The sequence below is a fragment of the Ambystoma mexicanum genome, chromosome 3p, assembly GCF_040938575.1.
Source record: "Ambystoma mexicanum isolate Mex_15411 chromosome 3p, UKY_AmexF1_1, whole genome shotgun sequence".
Taxonomy (NCBI): Eukaryota; Metazoa; Chordata; class Amphibia; order Caudata; family Ambystomatidae; genus Ambystoma; species Ambystoma mexicanum.
Window position 1 is genome coordinate 564474608 of NC_090925.1, and position 27828 is coordinate 564502435.

The window sequence follows — 27828 nt, forward strand, 5'->3', positions numbered from 1 at the left end:
GGTATAACTGTACATATATGGACCAAGAAGCCTGCCTACTAGGCATATTCACGCGCCCGGACACACCCAGACTGGAAAATAGGTTGATAAACCTGGCCTGGAGGTTGGCAAAGAGGAGCATTGCCATGGCATGGAAGACAAAGGAGGGCCCATGTGTTAATTGGTGGTGGGAAGACCCAAGAACGTGGTCAATAGCAGAAGTGGCAGTGTGTTACAAAGCCTCCAAAAGGGGAGGGGAAAAGCCTCAGAAGACATAGCAACCTGGAATGCTTTAGTACACAACCGGTTTGGATCACCAGATGAGGACCTCCCTAAACTGTTATGGGCGCTAGAAACTGCAAACCAGATAATCCCAAACATTAGAGAAAGCTCCTGAGGTTTGCCATCAATAACACCAACATTAACTGTGCACAGATACCAACCTGTGTATACATGCCGTTTGGGTTGGGTTGGGTGGGGGGGGGGGGGGGGGGAGGGAGAAGCTGTTTAATTATAAAATGTTGGATTAAAAAAGCAAAAACATTTTTTAAAATATATTATTTCTACAAAAATGTAAAAAAAAAAAAATACAAAAAAAAAAAACACAAGGGAAATCATTTCAGGGTCAACTTTGACCTGTCTGAACAATCCCTTCCATAAACAAATACAACTGATGTGTTGCAGACCCAGTGTGGTGCACCCAGAAAATGTCATGCCAGTAAAAAGTGCTATGGAACGTTTACTTTCATATGTATGTGCTTATAAAAGTAATAAACAGAGCCGGAAGTTCAAGTACTAAAAATGAGATCCTAATGTTTAGTGGTCAGCATCTCCAGTAGGTTCATATTGTTCCATTTTATCAAGACCAGTAGCCTGGAATGCTATAAACTCTGGATAATTGTAAAGATGATAAGTGTAATGGGCTCCTTTATTCACACCACTTGCTTCAGTCCAAAGAACTGGTGTTTGGGCGCAGACATCCAGCAGTGAGTGTGCAGCGAAGTCAACAGGCACAACTAACTGTTCTGCAACATTGGTGGTGGCCAAGGAGAGGTTAAGAGTAAATAGGATACCACTTTGAGCCATATAGTAGTAAAAAAATGCGTCTACCATCTCTGCCCTATGAAGCCTTGATAAGCCCTACCTTTACTTCACCCACAAGAGTGCTGATCGTCATCTCCCAGATTCTTTCAATATCAGACTACGCAAACAGCAATTACCTTGGTATGCTGGACTAATCAATGGATCATAAACATAGCAACTAGATTAATACTCAAAGGAGGAAACAAAATCCCGGCTCATAACCCTCCACAGACTACCAACAAAAACACAAATATCAAGTTCAAGCCCCCTGCACTGCCCAAAGAACACTTTAAGGTAAATGAACAGAGCAGAATTCCTCCAAAACAAAATCTCACTGTACCAACCAGAGCTCCAAGATCGAGAAACAGCAGACTACTAGAAACCAAAAGATTTGGCAGAGAAAGACGCAGAGACTCAGCCTTCTCCATTATGGTGGCCAAACATTGAAACGTGCTACCAAGGGAGGAAACCAGCATCCTACAGGACAACTTTAAATGAAATATAAAAAAACTAAAAAAAAAAATATTTTAAAGTCTACAAACTTGGCTCTTCTATGCTTAACCAACAAAGCCTAATTATAGGCCTAAAAAAAAAAAATCCATAAGTACAACAAAATTAATCTACTGCACCAAAGAAAAACGAACATGATGGCATAGTATTCATGTATTGAAATAAAGAAAACATGCCGGCCCATGAACTTTCCAAGCAAGGTTAATGTGCCTACCGAATAGTCTTCTTCCTCCTCCTGCACACATTGCAAGACAGTTTCCAATAGACAGTAGTTAAGGAACCCCCAGATTTTATTACCATTGGGCAAGGCTAACACGTAATGCATTGGGATGTCAGGATTTAGAGTTTACAACAGCTTGTTGCTTTGAGTTAAGGTTATAGTAAGTCTAAAAGTTAGGGCTTGAGTTGGGGTACGATAAATGATCCAATAAACAAACAATGGGCCATCAGCACAGGCTCAGGAGAGGGTTAGAGTAGGAGTTACTGTTTTGACTTGTTAAACAGAAAAGGTACACTGAACAGTGCAGGATTTGACCAGAAATCATCAACATGATTAACAGTCCACACATTTATTTAAAGAGTCAATCTTTCGTACCCTACAAAGTAGCAGCTCACTAATGATCTGTGGTGCATTGCACAACTGTGGTGGCAGACGCATGCCGAAAGGACTACAGGTTGCTGCCTACGGATGGCTCTACACTCACGAAAAGGGTTGTACAAAACCATTTCCAGATTTAAAAAGCAATTATTTGGCCGTCTACAAGCTTACTATAACTTGAAAGGCAACTACTTCCATATCTACATTGAGAATAAAAACTTGGAAACTCATCTGCCCCCTGCCCATGGAAGGGGCTTTATGTGTTGTGGTTGGAATAACCTACGATACCACAAGAACTGTGCTCCAATGCAAATGCCCATCGAAGTAAGCTGCTCTTTTCTCATCTTTATGGTCAGGAGTGCAGAGAAAATAACCCATATGAACTAAGTCCATGTCAATTTTGCATTACCCCAACCACTTCCTCAAATTTCTTAGAATCTGTTTTGCTGCAGTACTTACAATGAAAGCTCATCTAGCCTATGCTCCTAAAATGTACCTGTGGTGGTTCATCTGGTGTTTAATACTGAAGCCAATGGGCTTGAATCCAATGTAGATGAGATTATCACACTGTCTCACTAGGGGTCTGGCAGGGACCACCAAGACCGGTATGGGCGGCTGTGTTCTGAAAGCTTTGCACTCCATGGACACATCTGGGCTCAGGTCGGCCTCTAAGCACTGTGAATCATCAGAAAGGCATTTATAATTATATTTTTAAAAAAACATTTCATTTTTCAAACCATTGCAATGCTTCTCTTCGTCAAAACCAAAGCTTGGTTGCCAAGCGTGCCACAATAATGGGTCCAAATCAAGTTAATACCATGCAGGCATAGCGTGGGTTGCCAAATACTTCTCCCAGTAAGCCTACAGGGCGGCAGGTGGGTTGTAGGGGGCCAGGGGGGGGATGTTATACATTATTTAGACAATGATTGGCGTCATGTAAATATCTTTATTGCACCAGTTTCGGACCACATGGATAACTTTCTGTACAAACTATTATCGCTCCTCTGCCATTGCTTCTTAAAGAAAGCAGAAGCAGGCTGGCCACCCACAGGCAGCCAGACTTCGGGGTCTCAGTACGCATCCCTACAGATAACTTCAAAAGGTTTTAACAACAGACTGCCACAGATAATTGGGATTAACCTGGTGGCATTGCAGTTCATTGAGAGCGCACTGCAAACTGTGCAATTATTGCATAAAGACATTTCAGAAGGGCACCACGACTCTAGGATAGAGTACAATGAAAATAGTGCTCTACTGCTGATAAGTCGATTTCAACATACCTTAAATAACCTACACCCATAATGAAGCCAGAAAATCTCAATAGTTTGACTTTCACGCACAGACAACCTACAAGGAACACTATACCACCTCCTGACCATCCGCCTAGAATAATGCAATGGACCCAGGAAACTAGAACCCCTAGAAGGCATCACATCAAGGCACTGTCAAAGCCCTATCAGAACTCCTTGCACGTCTCCCGGAAATAAATAATGCAACCGACAGCAACACCAATAATTTGAAATCACTATGTAAACTGCAAAAGCACTGTCCAACTTTTCATTAACCCTCCATTTCTCTCTCCCTTAGTCTTTCACAAACCCAATCCAGCTGCTCACACACAGACTTTAAAAAAGAAAGGCACTTCAAACATCACAAGCTTACAACTATAATTGGCAGATTTGCCCCTGGCCAACACACTCGCACAATATAAGCACAAGGCCCCACTCCTCTGAACACAGCCCTTGTTGCATACATATCACACATAGAAATCTCACGTGCATGCAGAGCTCAGGGTACATCTGACCTGCAACCAAAGCACTACTATCCTGCCTTTCCCTCGCCTCCAAACTAACCAAACCAACCCACTCTCCCAGATCCACCAGAGCCCCTGAAGACCATGCAAAAGGCAGTGGTGCACTGTTCAAATAATCGTAACTTAGAAGGTGGGCCAGAACATGTAGCTGGTGCTTAACATTTATAAAAGATGGAGGAAATGGTGAGATGCGCCTTGAGGGTCAGTTGCCAAGATCGGAAGGTGTTCCACGTGAGACAGTAAATACGAGAGGCAAGTGTTGATGGGAGTCAGTGAGCGAATAATAAAACTGCCTACTTGATGCAACATTTGTGGTTTTAGTTTTGTGAAATTAAATAACTTCCATAATGCTATGCATTAAAATGCCAAAATGCTACCTCAATGGCCTTGTACAGAAACCAGATGTGCAGCCGGTCACAGGGCCCTCTAGAATACCTTCATTCTAGTGTGCAAATCTTTCTGCCCTTCCCCCCTTAAAGTTAAACACCCAAATCCTTTTATTTCCAAAGAGAATTTTTCTCTGGCACTACAAGAAGTTAATTACAATCACGCAGAGGACAGTAATGTAATTTTTTAAGCTTGTATGTTGTAATCAACACAAATCGTCTAAACATCGCTCCCAGTGATGCATTTCCTTACTATCCGCCACTAAGTTCCTATTAAAAGTTCGATCTAACTGTTGATTAGCAAATTAAGGAGGTTTAACTAACAGAAACAAAGTAAAACAAACTAAAAAAAATCAATATGAAGGGCAAGCAGGACTAACTTTGGAGGTTGGTCTTGAATGAAACACTTACAATGGTTAGTATTCGTTTCAATACGTGCAGAGCGCTGCACAAATTACAAATTATTTTCAAGGCTGTTTGCGATCAAATGGTTCGAGCGAACACACACAAAAACAAGGCTCCCTCTGCACGATTCAGTTACGGTCCTTTTCTTATTGTGGATTTTGCAGGCATGTATATTTTGAACCACCATAAGAAGCCTTTTGGAGAAGGGGGGGGGAGAGGAAAACCAAAAACGAGGGAAAGTATAGAACAAAAAAAGCCTTTTCTTTTATCAGGCATTTGCTCACAAATGGGAAAACTCTCAAATTAAGGAGGCCACACCTATGCATGTGGGTGTGGGTTTGGATTTTACATGTAGAAGCATTTTACCCGCCACCCCAGTCACGAAAGCAACATTTCCAACATGAATTAGGTAATACCACTTTCTTAAAGAAACCGAGGCTAGGTTTAATGCAGACAATGAGTGGCAGGTGAAAAAACTATTCCCATTAGAAAAAATGCCTTAGCCATTCTTCTTAATCAATAAAAACGAGTAATGCAGCAAAAGGCTCGCTACCTGATGCCGTTTTCGCTGTTGATTTTTCTGTTCTAATAATAAAAAAAATAATAAAACACGCAAGCAATGTAGGCTATGACTGATGAGTGACCTTGAGGCAGTACTTGGATGTGTTACCATGACAACTACCACAAATACGTCTCGTAGCAGCTAAAGCACCAAACGGGGGGCACAGTGTTAGACATGGAAGTAGTGCAATGGATTCCTCAATATTCTTTAATATTTTTGAGCTAGTCGTAAAAAAAAGGACCAATATCATGCCTACAATTTTAGTTCTACAGATAAAGGGCGCATTTAGGTTGCAGTGATTGCGTTGTTAAACTGCATTTCAAATGCTTATGCGGTTTCAGTTTTTAACATTACTCATGGTTCTCGCTTTTCTTCAACTTGCATATTATGAGATGACGAAAACATTGCTAACATAACTGGGTATTTATCAAATTTAGAAGGTGTGCTTTTTGAAAAAAAAGCTTATACAGGGGTGCAATATAACCTTCTAATGTTACAAACGTGATGTACACAAAATAGCGAACACTAGTGATGGGTACCCAGTGATTTTCATGACAAACAAAATAAAAAAACACAAACACAAAATGCCAATTTTTTCTAAAATATATATTTATGGGGCGGGGTTAAGGGGATAAAACAGCTGAGGATGCTGGTCAAAAACATGGGGACACGTGAGCCCCTGCCCCCCAAAACAATTTTTTCGATACAAATGCCTCGAGTAAAAATGTTTTCTGGAAAATCACTTACAACCCTAGTGATGTACCCACATTTACAATATGGAGAAAACCCATCCCCTGAATTGCCTTAGCCCTTAACTGTTGGTGTCCACCACTTGCCTGTAAAATATACAATAATCCAGTCAATAACTAGCCAGGAACAGTAGCTAGCCATACAAATTTATACCAAAGCCTGCGACTAATCCAGTTTACTCATCTCTTCTCCACAATGGGGGGCCAACCCTGTGGGACTCGGGAGGTGAGCCTTCTACATAAGACACTCCCTAGGGGACAGGACAAGTGTGAGCTCACCAGGGGGTGGGGGGGGAGAAAGAGATCCCCGCCTGTCCCCTTCCTTAGGGGACAAGGTATACCCAAGCAGAGCTGCTTCCAGTTATTCGGACACCCATGAATTTGTTGGCTACACGACAGTTGAGCAGTGCACTAATGAGCAGGGCTCTTTAAAGGAACTGGCTTGGTTTCTGACCCGGTTCTGTTGACACCCCAACCTAAAGCACAACACCAAGGGCGTCTCCACTCTCATTCCAGCAAGAAACTAAAGACTCAGGGGCCCATGCAGAGAGGAGAGCTAGCCGGTCAGTTAAACTTGCGCTAGAGCAAAGAGAAAATGACGTCTCCATTCCAGGACCCTGGAGGCATGACCATGTTGAGGGCATGGTGGGCGGAGAGCCTACGGCATGCTGCAGAGCCCAGGAGGAAGGTGGAGTCCATAGACACCTACCAACGGAAAACCAAACCATAGCTGAAGTGGCCACCAGCATCCTGAAATCCCGATGCCAAAGTCCCATCAGTCATCGACAGGAGGAGCAGAGGAAGACGACCCCCCCCCCACCCATCACCAGTGTCGCGGCTCGCAGCAACCGGAGCACACGCCTTCCCCGCTGCATGAAAATAGGTACGGGTCCGTCAAAGGAAGCGGGCTTAGAGGTTTTCAAAGAAGCCCACAAGGGGCCGACACCAATACCCCACGAGGGGGTGAAAGCACACCAAGAAACAAAAGCCAGAAGGGCCCGACAGCTTAACTCGAGCTACCAGATATGAAACAGTACTAAGCACGACCAGGGTGAATCTAGGGACTCATTGAGATTGTCAAGCAAGGCAAGGATGAGCACCAGCCACTATGTGCAAAGGAACTTTTTCGACTTTTGAGACAGACTGCATGGGGGTATTCTTCTGCAGGCTGCGGTCCGAGCGAGAGAGAACGAAAGTTACATATGCATACAAATAAAAACTTTTTTTTAGAAAAGGATTGTGGGAGCCCATCTACTGAGAACGAACATGGGTCAAATACCATGATGTATGGAATTTCTCCCACTCAGGAGGGTCTACAACCACGTTTTAGCTCACTGCACCCTTCACAGAGGAAACATGTCAGGCTAATCCCATCCACAACGGCAGCCTAGCACCAAAATGCTAGGCAATTCTCCTCTGAACAAGAGTACCATCTGCAAACCCAGGCACGGGGGTGGACCAGACTGATATGCAAATGGATGTTTCTCCTCTGAAGGGTGCAGCGAGCTAAAACATGGTTGTAGACCCTCCTGAGTTGAAGAAATTCTATACAACCGGTTATTTGAACCATGTTCGTCCTCATTAGAGGGGCTCCCACACTCTTTAGTGACATCTGGGTGGGTGTCAGAACCCATCCAACAGAAGCCAAGTATAGTGGGAGCAAAATCTTTGTTTAGTTGTAGTAGTAGAGCGAGCAGAATGTAGAATAGGTTGTGGCCAGAGGACGGCATTATTGAGAGACATCCTGACAAGTACCAGTTTATTATTTTCTTTGAGGTATAGACTCATCTTAGCTATATGGTTAGTTGAACCTTACACTTCTTGGATAAAACTTGAACTAAGTCGTCATTCCCACCTCCTATGTGCGGGACTTACCAAAAGACTTAAAATACAGTACCGCAACATCGTGTAAGCATGTATTTCTAGCGAAAAATCAATGGATTTTGTTGAATGAATCTGAAATAGGAGGTACAACAGTCATGTTAACATTGAAATTTACACCAGCAGATGGCCTCTGGGTAACTTATCTCAAGCTGGATTGAAAACTTGAAATTTGGGTGGTAGCTGTGAGCGTTGACAAATCAGATGGGCTCCAATATAGGTCTACAGTAAGGACCTTTGATAACCCACGCTGCTTCCTGTGTGGCATCCAGGGTGCAAAACCTGCACTCACCATTAGCTAGTGATATTGGACTATTGGTGAGTAAGAAATTGTGTGATTTGGGTATGTATAGATTGAGGTGGAGAGTTAGTAGCTTGCAACTTGAATTTCTGCCACTTGATTTGGCATGCAATAATTTCCAACCTAGAGGTTGGGGCTTATGAGGGAACGGTGAGTGGAATCAATAAACTTCAATATTCTTTTTTTGCAGACCCACAGTTTTCACACTAGCTGCTGGGCACTGAAAAACTAAATAAGACGCACTCCAATTTCTCAACTGGCCTTCCTCCCTATCACCCAAAAAGGTTAACCCAGAAACTTCTAAAACCAGCCAGGCAAATGGGAGATTACTTGCTCGGCATACACTATACAAAATGTATGCTTTTGCCTGCACAGTCATGAACTTAGTTTACCCATGCTCTCCTATTGCAGTTTCCGGCGATTCAATCAAATCATTCAGGTTTTGCAAATACCTCCATTCTAGCTTCGAAAATTGACCTTTTCCTAGATCTTTTGCTCTTGATCACTGCCTCACATACAGTGAAATATTGCTATGAGACAATGAAATGCATGTCTAACAACCATATTGCAGCACTAGTACATTAAAAGTATACCAACTGCATAAATCATAGCATCACTCTCTGGGCTGCAGATCATTTTAAAACCAATCTAAACTGAAACGACAGTAGGAACTATTCACATATCCAACAGTAAGATGAAGAGGAGGGGCTATGCCAATTAAACGTTTTGTCAGTAGAATTACCTCAATATCAAAGCTCAACTGTCATGTAACAACAAGGCATCAAATACAGCAGAAATTACAGTCTAGTTGGAAGCGTGTGTAGATGATAGATGCAAAAGTGATAGAACCTGCATGCAAGGGCAAATGCTGCCAATGGAACCAGTCTATACCATTACAAGTGTTTGAAATCATCAAAAAAAACAGCAAGTACACGTTTATCCAGTCAAGCCCTTGGCACAAAGATTAGTACCTGGACAGCTAGTGCAACATCCTGGTCGATTAAAGCATTGGAATTCCAGACCAGTCTTTAAAGCAGACATGAATTAACATGAAGAGTGTGGCTTTCGTGTATTCACAACAAAACACCATAAATGGTAAAACAAAAGTTAACAAAAAGGTTTCAACAGTAAATAGCACTATGTAAGAATAAAGCTTGCATCCAAGGATGCAGCCAATTAACTAGAGGTTTTGAGTTCCACTTTTGCTCCATGCCAAAAGGGTCTCCAACGCACGATTTGCAAACCGCCCACAACAAATCTAGATCCGAATAGCTTTCCCAATTAACCACTATTTAAAATAATGCTCATTTTAAACTGTTGTGACGTTCCAACTAATATTAGAATCAGCAATAGCCACATTCCTACTATAATCAACGTCAACAGATCCAAATAGCTCTTGCAGGTTTGTGATAGTGCAGTTCCAATCCTAGAATTAGAAAAGTAAAACATGGATCGGTAAGGATTTTTGCACACATAGGGATTTGAGAAAGTAAAATAAAAAACGAAACATCTTACAATTTGTATTTTGTCTCAAACATTTTGATCGAATTATATACACCCCTCCCATCAACCCCAAACAACCCTGTAGATTTTAAGACGTCAAGCAAACCAATATCCTGCAGGTAAACAAGGGTGTTTCTCGGTCAAAATTTGATAAACACGCCAGAAGAAATTGTTGGCATGAGATAGATGATCGGCAGCGTCAAAGCAATAGCTTATTTTTAGACAAAGGCAATCCCCGTTAAACAGTGCATACGATTGCAGAGACCAGCTGTGTTAAATGTTAAATATAAACTTATCCTAGAATACATTTTTTTTTTAATAACCCTTTGCAACCTCAGCAAGGAAGCCAAAAGTGAATCTGTCAGGGAATCAATATGTACAGCACGATTAAGGTGATGCACAGAAATGCACCTAGCACTGGTGGTGTATACAAAATGACATGGCAAGCTGTGTTACAACCAGTTTCCATACCTGCTAAAAAGTATTGATTATGTGTTAAGCGCACGTACACCATGGCGCTTAAACCATCAGAAGAGTCAACACAGGGCGCATTAAAAGGAGGGTCTTGAGAGCTCAGCGAAATGCCAGATGTTTCTCCATACCCTGCAACCCAACAGGGAGCAAGTTCCAAAGTTTAGCACCTACAATGGAAAAAGCACAGCGGCTGACACGAGACAGCAGCATTAGACTGATACCGGGTAGGAACATACGGCCAGAGTTTTTGCTGTAGATATTCGGCCTCAAGTCCATAACAAGCCAGATGAAGCAAGCATAAAGATTTAAAAATTGGACTCGTTTTTCAATAGTGAGCCAGTGAAGCTGGTGAAGAAGCGGGGAAATGTGAGTGGAAAAAGGAGCATGGGAAACAACGCGACCTGCAGAATTTTGAAGCAGTTGAAGTCATAGTAAGAGGTAGAGTGGCTGTGCTAAGTAGAGTGAGTTGTAATGGCCAATTAAACTTGACACAAGGGAGGCAACCACAGGCGTATGTAGATCAGAAGGAATAAAAGGAAAGAACTTTTCTTAGCATCTTCAAGAGCCCGGCCTTGCTGACAGCTGCCACCTGAGCATCAAGAGAGTGAAGCACAGCGTTTGACACCCAGGTCCCTTACAACAAGAACAGGGGACGGGAGTGCACCAAGAGTGATAGGCCAGAAATCCGAAGTCCACAGAAAGGCAGCAAAGGGGGTTGGGGAGGCATAGAGACCCAGCATAAAGACCTCTGTCTTGTCCCCATTCAGCCTCAACCAATTACTCATCCACCTACCGCCTCCAGGTATCCCTGCAGCCAAGACTCAGCCTCCTGCTGGTAAAGATCAATACAGACAATAAGCTGCACATCATCAGCATACGAGTAGCAGCGGAGGCATGGACGAGTTTGACCAGGTGTTGAATATTCATGTTAAACAGTGTATGGGCCAGGGCAAAGCCCAGAGAAACACCATAGGAAAGGGCAAGAGGGGCAGATCAAAAATAGAAGATAGTACGTCCCCTGTAAGAAAAAGACTCCAACCAGGCCAACACCTTGCAGGATACCCCTGCCTCAGCCAGTTGTGCAACCAGGATGGAGTGGTCGACAGTGTCGAAGGCAGCCAACGGGTCTAGAAGAATCAGCGCCCCCAACCCACCACACACTGGTCAGAGAGCTGAGCAAGATCCTCTACCAGAGACCAGCAGCCTCCTCTGCCCAGCCAACGAAAGTTAGAAAGGGCAGAAGAATCAAGTGATGGTTTCTTAAAAGGGTCTGCTTAAGATGGAGGGTTAATACCAGAGTAGCAAGAATGGTTTACCGCCTGCCCCACCCTTAAAGCAATATGAGGAATAACATTTTTCATGATTTTCAAAAGTAATGTCATCCAAGGGGGGAGGCAGACTTCATCTTGTGGCTTTCACCATCTCAGTGGGGCCAAAAGTGGGAAACATTGACCATTGCTGCATAGATTCAACCATAGTATCAGCGGGATATGGCATCACTGATCATAAGGCAGATAAGGCAATTTTTTCTCTAATGTCAGCAATCTTCTGATAGACGATAATTCCTGAGAGGGAATAACCCCAGACTGGACATTAAGAGGCGATGACAAGGCGCAAACCAGACTAAACAGTTCCCTAGGTAGATTGACAGATGTCTGAATCTTAGCTGCATAAAAAACGGCATTCATCATCTCGGATAGCTTTATGATAGCAGACAGAAGAATCCTGCTTGGACATGAAACAACCTACTTCACAATATGACCTCTTCCCTCAAAGGCCAACTGCAAAAACGCACCCCCCCACCAGCCCACTGCCTGCCTTACCACCTCTGCTTTGCTCTCCTCTTCCTCTCCCATCACACCGATGAGGTTGGTCACCAGAGATATCTGTGCCATGAAGGTCTCCCCCCCTGTTCCTCCAGAACCATAAAGGACAATATTGGCTCTCTTGCCCCTGCACTTACGGATTTCTGCAACCACTCATCTTTCCCCTCCTGCCTTCAAGCACTCCCCGTGAGAGCCACACTCCAGGAAAAAAAAAAAAAACTTCTACAAGTCTTGTCCAGCCAACTACCGCCCCATATCCATCACCCCCTTTCCCTGGGAAACTCTTGGAGAAGCTGGTCTTCCCCCAACTGACACAGCACACTGAAATTGTTGGGAGCCTACATGACCATCCATCTGGATTCCGAGCATCCAGACGCACAGAAACTGCTCTTCTGAACAACCGAGAGGACCTGCTCAGATCTCTTGACTCCATCCCTGCAGCTGTTCCCATTCTACTTGATCTCTTCTCTGCATTTGATACCGTCAACCACTCCATCCTCCTATAACGGCTCCACGATACCCTAGGTATTTTGGAGCGGGCACTGGACTAGCGGACCTCCTTCCTCAATGACAAGTCTGCCCCAGGTTATTCTGGGCTCTTTCTCCTCCCCAACCCTGATCTCCACCTGTGGCATCCCCCAGGGCTCCAACCTTTCTTCCTGGCTCTTTAACACCCATCTTGCATACCTTAGTTCCACCTTCTCCCCCCCCCCACCTTCCAGTGTTATGCAGATGACAATTCTTAACTTCCCGCTGATCCTCTCCTTACTTCCCCCATCATTATTCCCGACTGCCTATCTGCCATCCAGTCCTGGTGTACTATGAACAATCTCTGCCTCAACACCAGCAAGACCGAGATCATTCCTATTGGACTCCTAAACCCTCTTTCTTCCCCTCATTCTGACCATCTTCTACGGGCTCTCCCCTTCTCCATCTGAAGCCAGAAACCTTGGAGTCATCTTCGACTCCTCTCTCACATTCAGAACCTTGCCAAGGCGGCCCACTTTCAACTCCACCTCCTCAAAGGAATTCTTCCTTTCCTCACTTACCCCAGAAGCTCAGTGTCTGTAGAGCCCTGGTTCTCTCCAGGCTAGGCTACTGCAATAGCCTTTTCCTTAACCTACCCTCTTCTCTACGAGCCCTCCAGCTAATCCAAAATAGGGCTGCAAGACTTCTTAGCCTGAAGCCCAGGGATCGCATCTCTCCAGCACTAAAATCTCTCCACTCGCTCCAGGTTACTGCAAGGATCAAATTCAAACATCTCTGAATCACACACAAGGCTGTCTGGGGCCGTGGGACCACGCCATCTACAACCGCCTCTCGCGAAATACCCTCCCCCCACCAGATCTTTACGTTCCTCCGGCACCAACTCTTGTGTGTCAAGTGCTTCACTAAAGACAGCTGGTGGCAGATCTCTTTACTTGACAGGCTCCCTCTTATGGAACAGCCTTCCCCTTCCTCTTGAGCAGATGTCCTCAAATTCCAGAAGTTCCTCAAGACCTCCCTTTAACCTCCTCCCTGCCTCCTCTGATAAACCCCACAGTTGCCGAGATTGGTGACCAGGGCCCTTATGCGTCCTCCTGGGTCCTGGACTCCCACAACCAATTGCCTTCAGCATCCGCCCACTCCCAGCACTTACCATGGCCCCTACAGGCCTGCACTTAATTATTGGCAGCCGACCATTATCACAAAGTCACTTAATAGCTGCTTACTCCCTAGCACTTCCCTCTTTGGTATACCCAGCACTTACCCCCAACACCCCCACCCCCTACTTCCTCATCCATTCTCTCTGCACTGGCACGTTCTGAATGCTCACAAGGCCAAGTAGATCTGCCTCCATCTTCCACTGTCATATTTGCTTTTCTTTGCCATGTTCCCTCTGCCAAAAGACTTGAGGTTACCAGTGGTTTAGCCTTTTCCCTTTGCGGCCAGGCAGGTGCATCCACACATGTGAGGTACCGTTTTCGACGGGACACCTGTGGGAAGGTAAGACATTTGTTGGGTTGCATGGCTTTCATAACGTTTGACCATTTGCTGCTGCACTTTGTCACAAAACCCTTACGTTTCCCAAATGTGACCTACATTTAGTTGCGGCTTTAGGCACTATACACTTTTGTAACCTAATCACCTACCCTTCAAAAAGGTCTGCCTGTGCCCTTTCAAAAATGGTAGGCGTGCCCATCCGCACCATTTTTTTATTTTTTAACTTTCACATGCCAAGGACGTCTGTTCAGGCCGTAAGCATTAAAAAAAAAATGGTGTACCATGGCCCCGTTTTTGGCTTGTGGTATTGCTCGTTTTGTGAAACATTAAAAAAACATTTGTGATTTCCTAACTGGAAGAGTCGGGGGGAATGTAGAGGAGCATTGCTTTTCTCAAAATTCAGATAAGCGATTGCCTTACCAGGCCAATCATGTCCACCACATATATTTTGTTCCTGTCATTGTCCCAATTTTTCCCCAAACTATGGAATTTTTCCCTACATAGTTGATGCCTGCTGTTAGGAAAGATTCACATTTATGTGTAATTTTCCCTCCAGTTGTGTACCCCGTCTGGGCTCCTTCTGCTGCACTTGTGGGCTTTTCGCATACTTTTTAATGGGGAAACTGACATGCCCTTACAGACAGTCAGTACTGGGAGACTAGGTTTCCATTAGTCCTTTCCAATGTTGCAACTTTTCTGCAACATGTAACAAGTGTACCTTCCAGTACAGTGCACTTGGGTCTATTAATCATTTCCAAAGGCCCTAGATACTCTCGAAGGATTTTTTATTTTTTTTAGGAGAAGTGCAGATGTGCCTTGGACAGGGCTGGTGGCAGCTTATCATTTTGCATATTTTTAACCCTTTCCTGCCAGGTAAACCGTGATTACAGTGTTTGGCACGAACAGGTGGCCTGGCTCCAAAATGGCCATGCCACGAGGTTCTTGGTCCTGTCCTTTGGCCATCTTGCCCCTTCGCCTCCCTTATGTCGAGCTGACCTGGGTCAGTCCTTATTTGGGCATGCATTTTCCCACAAAGCGCCAAGCTTTCGCGGGCTCCTGTATGCCCCTCCAGGATGTGGTCTCGAACGTCTGGTTCCAATACACATCCTGGGTGCCAGAGAGTGTGGAGTGCTGTGGGGCCTCATCGTTTTGGCGCGAAGGAGATTCTGGATAAGAGAAGGCCTCAAACACCCATATCATGACGATTTCTGGACTTCTCACTGAATAAAGGATAGGATCCAAGTATACTGAAACCAAGGAGCCGAGTTGAGGAACCGTTGGAAGGTTTGGCACCTTGAGCCCGCTGGACCCCTCTGCATCTGATCGTCCTAGAAGGTCTGTGAAGGCGCTTTGACCCATTGGAATAGTGGGAACTATTCTCGGCACCTTCCTTTTAATCTGCAAGTAAGCCTTTTCAGACGTACCCCTGTGCCATCCAGTGGACTGATCAGCTTGCGCAGACGTTGGACTCGGATAGGCCCTTGAAACTTGGCAGATCGAAAGCTCTAGGTTTACGGCACTCGCACACTGAATTTCGTACACTTGGCGTTGCCAGGTCTGGAGTAAAGTGATTGCGCCCGAACCAGTTGTCATGTCGCCCTGCCGTGGTGACAAACTTTCATTGCAGCTGTGGTGCTCTGTGCCCTGAAGCCTGCTACAGCAGGCCTGGCCTGATCCATCCACTGATAGCGGAGAAATCACCACTGCCCCATAGGGGAATCAAAGCTTTAACTGGTGCTGAAAACCGCAGATCCGCGCAATTGCCTCATTTGAACCTGCAACCGAAGTGGACTCGACTGCCGGAGTTTGGTCCAGAGTGCGCCGGGCTCGGCGAGTAATCGCAACCCTAACCGGTGGCCCCTAGCGCGTCCATCCTTTTTACATACGAGTGGCCCCTCTCCTTTCCACTGCTAGTGCAAACTAGCATACTATAACCAACTCTTGGAATCGACTCTGCCCTCAAGTGGAGTCCCCCCTCAAATAGTGGGTACCTATTCTTCATCACCAAACCTACCTTCCTGAGCTGCTACAGACCCTTGAAGAGACCCCATTTTGCCCATTTGAACTACCGCGTGTGCCAGCAGTGCAAGTATATTTGAGCAATAGACTCCACCTTCTTAGGGATTGGACTGCCTCTTAGTTAGGAGTGTGTTGGATGCAGAAGGGACTAAACACTATTTGCACTGCCCGTTTCAGGTTGTGGACCCATTTCGTGCATTAACTCTTTAGACCCCATTGGTTTTATATATATGTACTGGCTTTAAAATATTACTGTGATTTGATTGTGTTGAAGTATTTTTAACCTGACTGGGAGTGATTTTTAAGCGGCCTTTGCTCTGTGTGCTCATTGAGAGTTTTCAGTCACCCTCACCCCTCCTAAGACCTACAACCTGATTCATGGAATTATTTGCGTGAAAGACGCAGATTTGCGCGCCTTTCTGACCGAAAACCCCTATACTTCACACAGTGAATTTCGGGCAGAAGGGGGCGCAAATCTTAGTTTTTCACGCAAATAATTCCATGAATCAGGCTGCTAGTCTTGAACGCCGCCATAGCTACCTTGATTGGTCTGGCTTGTCCAGAAGGTTACCCTGTTCTAGGAAACTAGGTTGGCCTTCTGAACCTCTGCCCACCAGGTTAGAGTCCAGAAATCCATCATAACACATGACCTGCGCAAATCACCCCTTCCTAAACTTGGAATTTTGTCTACTTTTCCGAAATGTATGCCTTTCTGTCCTCCCATTCAGCTTTCCTACCCTCTCTTGCATAACGTCCACGCATGTCCTATTGGAAAAAAAGGGCAAAAAATAAAAAATAAATTGCCTACCTCCCACAAAACGGATGCTAGCCATATCAAAATATCTTTTTTTGGTTTCCACTCAACCTGTTCTTGAAAACCTGGACAATGGTGAATTCAGTACAGCAAGCCATTTGTTCCTAGCTCTTACAAGGAAAAAAAATAAATAAAGAGACAAAAACAGAACCTTTGTACATAATTTTATTCAAATTTTCTGAAAAACCACAACATTTTCTCCCTTTTTGGTTATTTTCTCTAACCCCCATACAGTAAACTAGGATTCCTTGGTGGCGTTAGGACCGCCTACATGTGGAGAAAAAAAGGGGCCAAACGTGGCCAAGATATCTCATGCAACAAAAAAGTTACAAGGGATTGAATGCAGATATACCGAAATCACCACAAAAAAAAATTACAAAAAAAAAAAAAAAAAGAAATAATCAAAATACAAAACCTTGGTAGTTAAGGGGTCAAAGGCAGCACATGGATCAAAACTGATCCCATTAGGCTATTTTATAAAAATGTATAGAACGAGCACTACCGACTAAAGGAATCTTGGCGCTAGGAAACCACAGTATGAACCAACTCATTCTGATCTAAAATCCAAGACCGTCCAAATACAAGTTGATAAGTAAATCTGCTTTAATGTGGACGGCAGGGTGTTCCACAATGGGCTATGTGGCTGATCAGGCTTGGGATTTGAGGTCACACTCATTTCACAAAATACTTCCATAGGCTTGTATGCAACCTGGTCAAATTTCATTCATGGGCCATACCGCTTAGGATACAACCTCGTTAATGCCCTACGCGATTGTGAAGTCTCTGTCGATTTGATGTCCAATGAGTTACTAAATACGTTCTGCGAGTCACGCTTTAATGACCAACACTATGGCTTTTGGGGAGAAAAATGGTGGCATCATTACTAATAACTGTGGTACTGAAGCAGCTACTGCGGATAAAGCAGCACTTAAAATCTTTACTTGACACTAGCCAGCGATGAGTAATAATTGACTTTGGCGAGTAAGAAAAAGCTTGATGTGTGCATGTGGACAACTGAGGGGCACATGGCCGTGACTTCCTTCAACTCAATCTCCAACCGGTGGTGAGCAGGCTTGGGGCAGACATCACCCACTGGCAATATATTCCCCTGAGCCTACCGGGGAGGGCAGCCATGTTCAAAATGCTTTCCCTCCAAGTACTGCAGAATGCCCTCATTCACATCCCCTCCACAACCTTCTCCAATATAGACTCCACCCCCTGGAAGCTTTTCTGGGGCAGGAAACGACCCTGCATTGCCGGGACAACGAGCCAGTGGTCAGTCTGGGACAGGGGGCTGGGCATACCTTGCCTTCGGGCCTACTACTGGGCTGCACAGCTGGGTGTCCTGCCTCGCTCCATGCAGACCCTGCCCTCCCACATGTCGGGAATGAGACTAGGTACATGGGTGACCGAACGCCCCACCAGGTCCTATATGGAACGGACTCCGCTATGGCTGACCTCTCAGAGATGATGCTCAAATACGGTCGGTGTGGAACAAATTGGGTGGGGGAGGCGACCTACGATGTACCAACCTATGTGGGATAATGGGTATATCCCGGAGGTTGTGGTAATGGGCCGCTTTCCCAGATGGGAGGCTTGGGGCATACTAACCCTCATGGAGTCTTACAGGATGGACATCTCAAGCCGTTCGCAACATTACGAGAGGAGTTTGACCTTCCTCCCGGAGACATCTACAGACACACACAACTTACACATGCCCTAGACGCCCAGTTCGCAGTCTTTTCAGATATTCCTAAAAGCTCACTCCTTGAGGATCACGCAATGATCCTAGCAAAACCCACGTCACCACTGTACCAGGTAATTACTGCATTCAGGGCTTGGGAGCCAACCCGCCTGCGGGAGAGATTAGTGGGACCCTGGAGTCGGAGAAGTGGGTGGAGGCCCTAATGTTACCCCATAAAATAGGCATATACACCAAATTAAGGTTAATACAGTACAAAATACTCCACCAGGACTACCACTCCTGGGCTGCACTCGCTAATCGGGGACTGAGAGAGGATGCCCACTCCCCCAAGTGTCGTAGGGTGCCTGGTACTTTCTTCCACATGCTGTGGGAATATGACATCATACATAAATTCTGGCGTCAATGTATTCATGTATTTAATGCGGTCCTGGATAACCCGGCTCCACTGGAACCCTGGGCCGCACTGCTGGATATATGAGGGGGTGGGGGAGGAGACGGACCACACAAGGGGAGAGAAAGAATTCCTGGCTGTAGCACTGGGCCTCACCAAAAAAGAATTGTGACTGCAATATGGGGGGCGCCCGAAGGACCCACATTAGCAGATGGACAGGTGTGCGCCCATGTAGAAACGCATATATTCTGCCAGAAGCTGCCCGGGCAAATTTCTGAAAGTGTGGGGTAAATGGTCCAACATTGCATGACTCACGAGGCCTCAGCACCTACCTGACACTAACACTGATGGACTCCGCCTCACCTCCCCTCGGGGAGCTATCCGCCTTCTCCTCAGGAGACCATGCACATGCAGGAGCGCACTCAATGATGACTTGGCCTGCCCGATCATTGTTTGTTAACATGTACGCTGTTCTTGCTTTGGCTGAACGACCCAATGACCTAACCCAAGTCAATCCCATTTCTTGCTGTATGTTTGAGCGACAGGTAGGTCAGTCTTGTTGTTGTAAACCAATAAAAAGAATGTATCCAAAAAAATAAAATCCCGCCATCCACCTTCCTCTCCAAGGCACGGCTCGTCCCCCTGCCAACAAACTTGCCAATTACAGCAAATAAAAACCACTGTATATCTGAAGACTCCATGCCCCCAGGAGTATAGGAACAAATGCCAAGTTTCTCGCCTACTCAATAGCCAAAAAATTCCCACCAACTACCACCCCATCCATCGACCTTAGAAACAAACTGCTCCACTCCAGAACAAAGACCCCCTCAGCGACTAGAAATCAACAAACACTGACAAGAACTAGCTCACCTCCTAACCTTGTCACCCACACTAGCCCACCAGTGACGACAAACCCCCACACAAAACTATGCAAGGCAACAAAACAACACCCACTCAGCCATAGAACCTAGACATGAAATTGAAACCATTAAACCTAATTCCAAGTAAATCGACACCTGAGACAATGAGAAACAGACACCACAACCCACGTCAAAGGAGCACTTGTCAATGCCAGATGCCTTGGACATTGCTGACCTTATCACCACATATGACAGACTTCCTTGCAATCACAGAAACTTGGTTGCACCCAGCAGTCAGCCCAGTCCCCTCTATGGCCATCCCTGAAGGTTATACCATCAGGAAAGACAGATGGCCAACAAACCATGCCTGTGGTCAGACCACAACATCCTATTATTCTTCATCAGTGATGCAGTCCACTCAAACCTCCCACCTCAATTCACTGCAACGGCACTCTCAAGAAACCCTCAGAACTTCACCACAGACAATATTCTCCCCAGGATACCACCGCTAACTACTCACCTCAATACCAGCTCTGATCACACCTCCATGTTGACTCTACAACCAAACCCTCCAGGCAGCCATTAACAAAGTAGCTCCGATAGGCATCTGCAAAGCCAAACCTATAGCCCACCTAAACTCTAGGTACACCTCTAGCCTCAAAGATATACGACCCGCAAAAAGAACTGCTGAGAGGGCTTGGGAAAAAGAAAACACCTACTCACGCAAACAAATTGCGCTTCAATACATTAGCCACAGAATACAAACAAGCTACCATCCAATCGAAAGGCAACTCATACAATGTGAGAATCGAAAAAATGCCAACTCAGGCACAAGAGAGCTCTTCGCTATACTATGGGAGCGTGAATCACCAGCCCCATCTCCTAATCAGTGCATCAAAGATCAACCCTGGTGCCTGAACTTCCTAAACGCCCTCAATCGGCAAAATTGCCCTACTCCAAAACAAAATCAAGGCCAAGAAATCCTAACTCACCCCAGTTGTCTAAACCCTACACCTGCCCCCTAAACCCCAAATGTCCACTCCTAGATTTGAATTCGCTCCTGTTACCATCGACGAAACTACCAAAAATCATCAACGGCCTGAAGCGCTCAAGATATCAAGGAGATATCTGCCCAGTTTCTCTAAAAGACTGTGCTGAGTTTTCTCCATTCATCACAGCCTTGATCAATAATTCCTACTCATACAGCAATGTTCCAGAAAACCTGAAAGAAGCTTGGGTACTCCCATTGCTCAAAAAACCCACACTGGACCTGAACTTCCCCACAACTACCAACTACCGCCCTATCACAACGGTAGCGTTCCTCCTGAAAATACTTGACAGTCGCATATGTGCAAACTGAAAAATATCTGGAAACCAACAACCTCCTTGGCCTCTGCCAATCATGCTTCTGCTCTGGTCACAGAAAAGAATCCGCCCTCTTGGACCTCAAAATCCAAAAGGACCAGATTAAGGAAGAGGGCGATCAGGCCATTCTCCTCCTACTTGACCTTTCCGCAGCCTTCGACTTGGTAAACCACAAGATACTTTGCCAATAGCTTGTCCTAGCTGCTCACGTCTCAGCCAACACCATAAAATGGACCGAATCCTTCCTATCCAAACTAACCATGGGAGTCTTCTCCACCTCTGTGGGTGCCATCCAACCCCAGTCACCTGTGGAGTTCCCCCAAGGCTCCGGTCTCTCACCAACACTCTACAATGTGTTCCCCAAGCCACTGTTCAACCTAGACAAATTGGGAGTCACGTATACCATCTATGTGGACAACACCCAAATACTCCTAGCCATTTGTATTAATTTCATTTGTATTGCGCACATTTCTTAAGGAAGGCACAATAGTTACAAGGCAAGGTAAAGTACATAAAATAACAGTAATTTACACAATAGAGTGAAATACTGAATACATATTTACAAGGAGGTCAAAAATTAGCATGGGTAACATATTTGCCAAGTCGGCGCAGTTACTAACGCAACCACGACCGGATTCCAACTTACTTAACAAAATGTAAGTTAACATTTAAGCCTGGATGGCGCAATATGTGCCCTGTCTTAATGACGAGAAAACTGAACTACTCATCATTGGTAGTCAACCTAGGCTAAATAATATACCTCAATACTACAATTCTTTCACCATTGACGGCAACATTATTAAAAAAGGTAGCAAAGAAGTAAAAAAAAAAAAAAAACTAGGAGTCTACCTGGACTCTTCCCTCTCCCTAACAAGGCAAGTTAACGCGATTGTGACGGCAGCTGCCTACACTGCCAAACTTATCAATGTCAGCAGACCCTTCTTGACCACCAATAACTATCACCCTCGCCAGAGGCATCATTCTGACAAGGAGGGATTAACTCCCTCTTTGCAGGCTCCAATGCCCAAAACATCAACAAACTACAAATAGTCCAGAACAATGCAGCAAGAGCTGCACTTAACAGAACACATACCCTCAGCCAGACGAATACCCACTGGTTGCTGGTTTGGGATCGCATCACCTTTAAAATCTTATCACCAACTCAAAAATGACTGTCGAATAGTGCTCAGACCCATCTCACCAGACAAATCTCCAAACGCCCAGTCTAATAGACCCCCCGATCCTCCTACTCTTGTCACCTGGCCATCCCAAGATTTAGACGGCAAAAAGCTGGAGGATGCAGCTCCCCTGTGATTGCGGCAAAGCAATGGAACTCCATGCCTCTGGCCCGAGTTCAGACCCCTCCCTTTGGTCCTTCCGCAAAGGCCTCAAAACCAGATACATAGTAGTAACTCAGCTGCGTACTCAACTACAACATGTACCTAGCCCTTACCTTGACCTTCCTCGAGCTGTAACAACTATGTCCTAACCTGTCTGTACCCAATATAGAACCTCTCCAACATAAAGTAACCAAATGCAAGGTGTAACTAAAGTATGTAACTTACTATGTAAGCAACTACTATAACCAACCATCTTATGCAAAAGCGCCTAGATGCCTCCTGGACAATATCGCCAAATTATATATCAAACACAAAGAAAAGCAATCCCAATATCACTGCAAAAACAACGGTTTTTCCCCCTTTAGCAAAATGCAAGCACTAGCACCACAATGTAAAGTCAAATTGCATTTTAAAAGAAAAAAGGTACAAAAAAGCCCTGCAGCATAAAACATCGCTGCCAACTACAACTGGGAGGATTGCGTTCCAGTGCCATACTGCAGATTGGTCTCAAATCTGGGCTTCAACACTGCCGGAAAGTCATTGTAACAAGAACCAATTCAGGTCACACTAACCGCTACTCCAAAAAGTGTCACTGCTAACAGTGACCATTCATATATCGGACATCACAAGGTTTAACTGTTCCTTGTCCAAAGCCTGCCAACTGCTTCAAATTGATATTTATGCTCCCCTCTAACATCAAAGACTCATTTCTGCGACATAGTTTTCTGTGATGTCAAACACATATGCAAATGGAGTTTGCCACACATGGTTTTCCGTCCATCCACAGCCCTGCAAATCCCCAAGGATAGCCTCGGGGATCGGTGATGTTGGAATAACTGAATGACTGATAATTAACATTTTTAAAAGAAAGGACAAAACTTCCTGGTATTTTCCGTTTATCGGCATTCTGCCAACCGAATATTTAATTTTCGAGCATACAAATTGTGTTATCTAGAATGTCTTTAACTGGACACAATCTATCACTGGCAATAGGGGTTGGTGGATAACAATGTACAGGAAAGCAAAACTTTTATTGTAAACAGTGCAACAAATTTCACTTCCATGTGAAAAGCAAACCTATATATGACACATTGTGTTTTAAAAATCTTCTGGATGGGTCTTATACATACGGTCAAAGAGGTCATATGGGTGGGTATGTTGTGGGTGCGGGGGTCAAAAACAGTCCCAGATTCCTCGGGGTAAAACGAGGCTTTTCTACGCTACAAGGACATAGACGGCTCGCAGCTATTTCGAATATTGCCCCACCCGCCTCCTGCCCAAAGAAAACCAAGAACGGCTATTGTTTTCGGTGGTGGTGGCCATATCACTAAGATGCAACACCAGAACTGGCGTTTTGAGCCGGCTCTAGGATACTTAATTTTGCGCAAGTGGTCAGAGTTCTGTATCACTGGAATGAGTTAACGAACTGTGCCACTAAAAGGGACTGTCACATCAGACAAAAATGGAGTTAGCGTGTCTAAGTTACTGAATTATTTGTGGCAGCAGGAACAGAGTGATATTAGGGTTAATCGTTACATCGCTGCGTTACTTTGCTTACAAACATTCTTAAGTTATCATAGATAATGAAAACGATACCCAAACATGAAAATCAAAACATCCAAAAGCAAGAATACTCTAGCAGAGGAAGCTGCAAAGGTCAACACCACATTCGGGTCTCGCTAATATGCTAAACCATCGACAGCCTTCAAAACATATTGCCAACGCCGCCCCTCCATTTTAAGCAGCTTGCTCGTCTATGTTGACAAAATTCCATAAGCGTTCAGTGTCAGTCTACAAAATGCACCATAACCCACATTACGGCGAATTTGAATGGCGGACCTGAAACAACCTCCAGAGCTGGGGAACACTGGTGTCAAATATCGTGTTCAGTGCTTCCAAAGCTCGTTTTACCCAAACAATGCAGACACAATCGTGGCGTCTCTCTCCCTCCCCCACCGCCACAGAGCCTCGCTGTGGGGGAGGGCGGAGTGTGAAAGTAAAGCACTTGGAGATTCTCCCGTATTTACAAAAGCTAAAATGTAGCAGCACTTAAAACAACCCATGAGTAGGGGGACCTAGACATCGATTCCGTTTATCAACACCCCACAAATTATTTCTCTTCTCGACATGGAACGGTGAGAGATTAACATTACAATAACCCAAGAAGTCAGACCAAAAGTATGTTACTCGGACGGCGTTTTTTTTCTCTCATAAAAAGACACTAAAGTAGTGTTTTCACATTTTGGAGGGGCTTTCCTTGGTATTAATTCACACAAGTTGATTTTTAGTTTGGCGTGCTTATTTCTCATAGGGTAAATTAAAGTGAGCAAGACCAATATATGGAGACATATGTTAAATGCATCTCTCACTTTTGTTACTAACCTCAGCAAAGTATTGCAATATAAAAGCAATGTTATCTATACGCTCGTGTTAAATTTCTATCCAACACGTTGTCTAGATACAAAAAAAAAATGGTATGCGCTTTTGTTTTATAATTTTAACCTAATGTTACATGCGCATATGACAAAATATGAGGTTAAATCAATTTGACCTGGTACATTACTGCGTACATAATATGTTGAAGTTTAATAGTACATAAACGATCTATGTGTGTAAAAGCATGGTAGCTTTCTGTGGAATTCCTTTTGGTTGACGTGCTTATTTCTTATTACAAATAATACCCAAACACATCCACACGCATCACAATGACAAAACAATATATATATATATCTCCACCTAGTCAAAATAAGTCACCCATCTTCCATTCATTCATAGATATATCGCTCATCCAAACACCAAAACAACCAGTTTCAACCACCCGCCTACACCAGAGCCCTCACGTTTTACAGTTGTATATGTGAGAAAATCATCCCGTTTTCTGTCCGGAATTATACAACGCGTAGTTCTATATCTAAAATGAAAGACAAAACAACAAATCCCAGAATGCCAACAAAAAGAAGAAAGGAAGATGGGTGGTTCCCTCACACATGGAATGGGAAAACTTGGGGTCTGGCTACCCACTCACACAATAGTAGATCAGATCTATTAGCTTTGTCATTGCAGACTGGTTTGTACGAGAACAGCTGGACGCAAACAGAGAGAAGACACACGCCTACCGAGTCACCAATTATACACCTATTTGCATGCCGTATACACTTAGCATCATATGAAACAGGTTTCAGTTTCTAAACAAAATACTTGCATGTGCAATTACACCATGACCAGAATTCACCAGCATCTAGGAGAACAACCACGTACAGTAAACATTCGTACAGTAAACATTATTTAAGCAGTTGGGGCTGTGCGTTCATAATGGCTACTCTACGGCGGGTACTTTTACAATCCAATGCAGGTCAAACTGCTATTTTTATTCGAAATGCATCCGAGAAGATACATATTTTGAATAGTCAACAATACAAATATATATGTTAAAAATGCCGAAACGATAAAGAAGGTCTTCACCTCTATGGAAGATTCATGCATGGCATTGCTGAATAATGTTTCAGGATCACTAAAAGTTCGCGAGGACTCCGTAAAAGCAGTACTGGTATGCATTCAATGAATGCATTGTGGGATCTGAAGTATGGGATGACTTCAAGTGAAGCAATTAAACTAAAGTACCAAACAACAATGCTTTAAATAAAAAAAAAAGACACCCTATGGCCTGTGTCATATGATGACAACGTTGTACAACAAATCAATACTTGTGAGGCTAAATAAGATGGTCATCAGTAAGACTTTCGGGAGAAACTCAACATCAATTCCGAGAAAGGCTCCAGCCAACCCGCTCCTCAAACCCTGCTCTGCGGTCCACAGAAAGCAGCAGACGTACATAACTCTTGATTTTGACTCACTTCAATTACGATTAAAGTAACGCACCTGGACTTGTCTTTCGGTGCCTCAGCGAGTCGTAAACAATTAAGCGGTTTGTTGATATAAGAAAGGTGCTATCCGTGTCTGTCCCAAAACGGTAGTAGGTAGTTCATTTCCGAGAAACGGACCCTAGCAACGCTTCGCCTTCTTCTAATCACGTGAGTTGCACGTTACGTTCAGGCCATTGTACGTTTGTGATCTACGTTAAGTGGTGGCCTCAGCCTACGCCTTTGAAAGTGTAGTGTCTAGTTCTCAGCCGACAACTGGATTCTGTTAACGCGGATCCTCCTCCTCATCATGTGGGTTTCACGTTACGTGCATGGGATCTGCGTCTCTGGTCTACGCTACCTCGAGATTCTCAGTTTACCTCGCCAACACCTCGTGATTGTTCCTTGAGCGGGAAGGCAAGAGCGGGAGCCAAAAACGTGGCTGAGATATGAAAGACACGTGAATTACATTAAAGTATTAAACAAGGGCGATTAAGAATTGTAATGCAGGCAGTTCTCAGGCGAATTTGCTATAAACCAGTCTACAGTTTGTGGCTTGTAATCCCGGGAAGAAGGCTGAAGCACATGTTTTGTTATATAGAGTGCATACCCTGTTGTATGCTGTGTTTTCCCATGTTATGATATGATATGGCATCTATAACATGCGTATACACAAGTGTTTCAAGGCGCGATGAGGCAAGGGAGGGAGAACAAAAGAAGGACAGACAGAGATCATACTTAGCCAGGTGTCATTCAGATTGCACAAGTGCAAGGGGAAGGGGGAAAGAGCTGGGGGGTTGGGGAGAGGGGACCGTGCAGTACAAGGTAATACAATGACAATAAGTAAAGTAACAGCCAGCAGGTGGCAAGTGCAAAGATGAGCGCCGACATCAGGTGTCGTGCTGGTGGTGGGACTGAAGGGATACAGAGCAGTCCCAAAGTGCGGGGGATGCCAGGCAGGCAGTGCAGGAGTGTGTGACTAGCGGGGGAGGGTCCTGGGCCCAGGATCAGAGGGGGGCCAGGTCACCAGTGCAGATTCCGAATCCACCAGGAGGTCAGCAGGGGAGAGGATGAGAAAAGGCAGACGCAAAGAGAAAGGTTTTGAGGTGCTTCCAGAACCGGAGATGATTCTCAAGTTTCAGGGAGGCTGTTCCAGAGGGAAACCCGAGCCGAAGAAAGAGATCTACCACCAACTCGGTGCTTGGAGAAGCGACTGACCCTGAGGGAGTTGGAGGTAGATGAGCGAAGAGGTCGAGAAGGAAGATATTTAGGAGAGTTGAAGGTATTTTGGGCCCAGGCCCCAGAAGGCCTTGTGGACAATGCAGAGGGTTTTCAACTTGATCCTCGCAGCCACTGGGTGCCAGTGCAAAGATTTCAGTCCTGGAGAGATCCGATCCCTGGGCTTGAGGCCAAGGATGAGT

General features: G+C 44.8%; 1 protein-coding gene across 5 annotated transcripts in view; it reads right to left on the reverse strand.

Moving 5' to 3' along the window:
* Window positions 1-26669, reverse strand: part of NCOA3 (nuclear receptor coactivator 3) — a 1125593-nt gene extending 1098924 nt beyond the window's left edge. For 4 of the 5 annotated variants that reach the window (XM_069651290.1, XM_069651288.1, XM_069651289.1 and 1 more), the window contains exon 1: window positions 26427-26668. The gene's annotated coding sequence lies outside the window, so the exon portion shown is untranslated. Of the gene's footprint in view, window positions 1-26426 lie in introns of all 5 variants that reach the window. The other variant, XM_069651291.1, reaches the window with a different exon arrangement.
* Between the last annotated feature and the right edge of the window lie 1159 nt (window positions 26670-27828).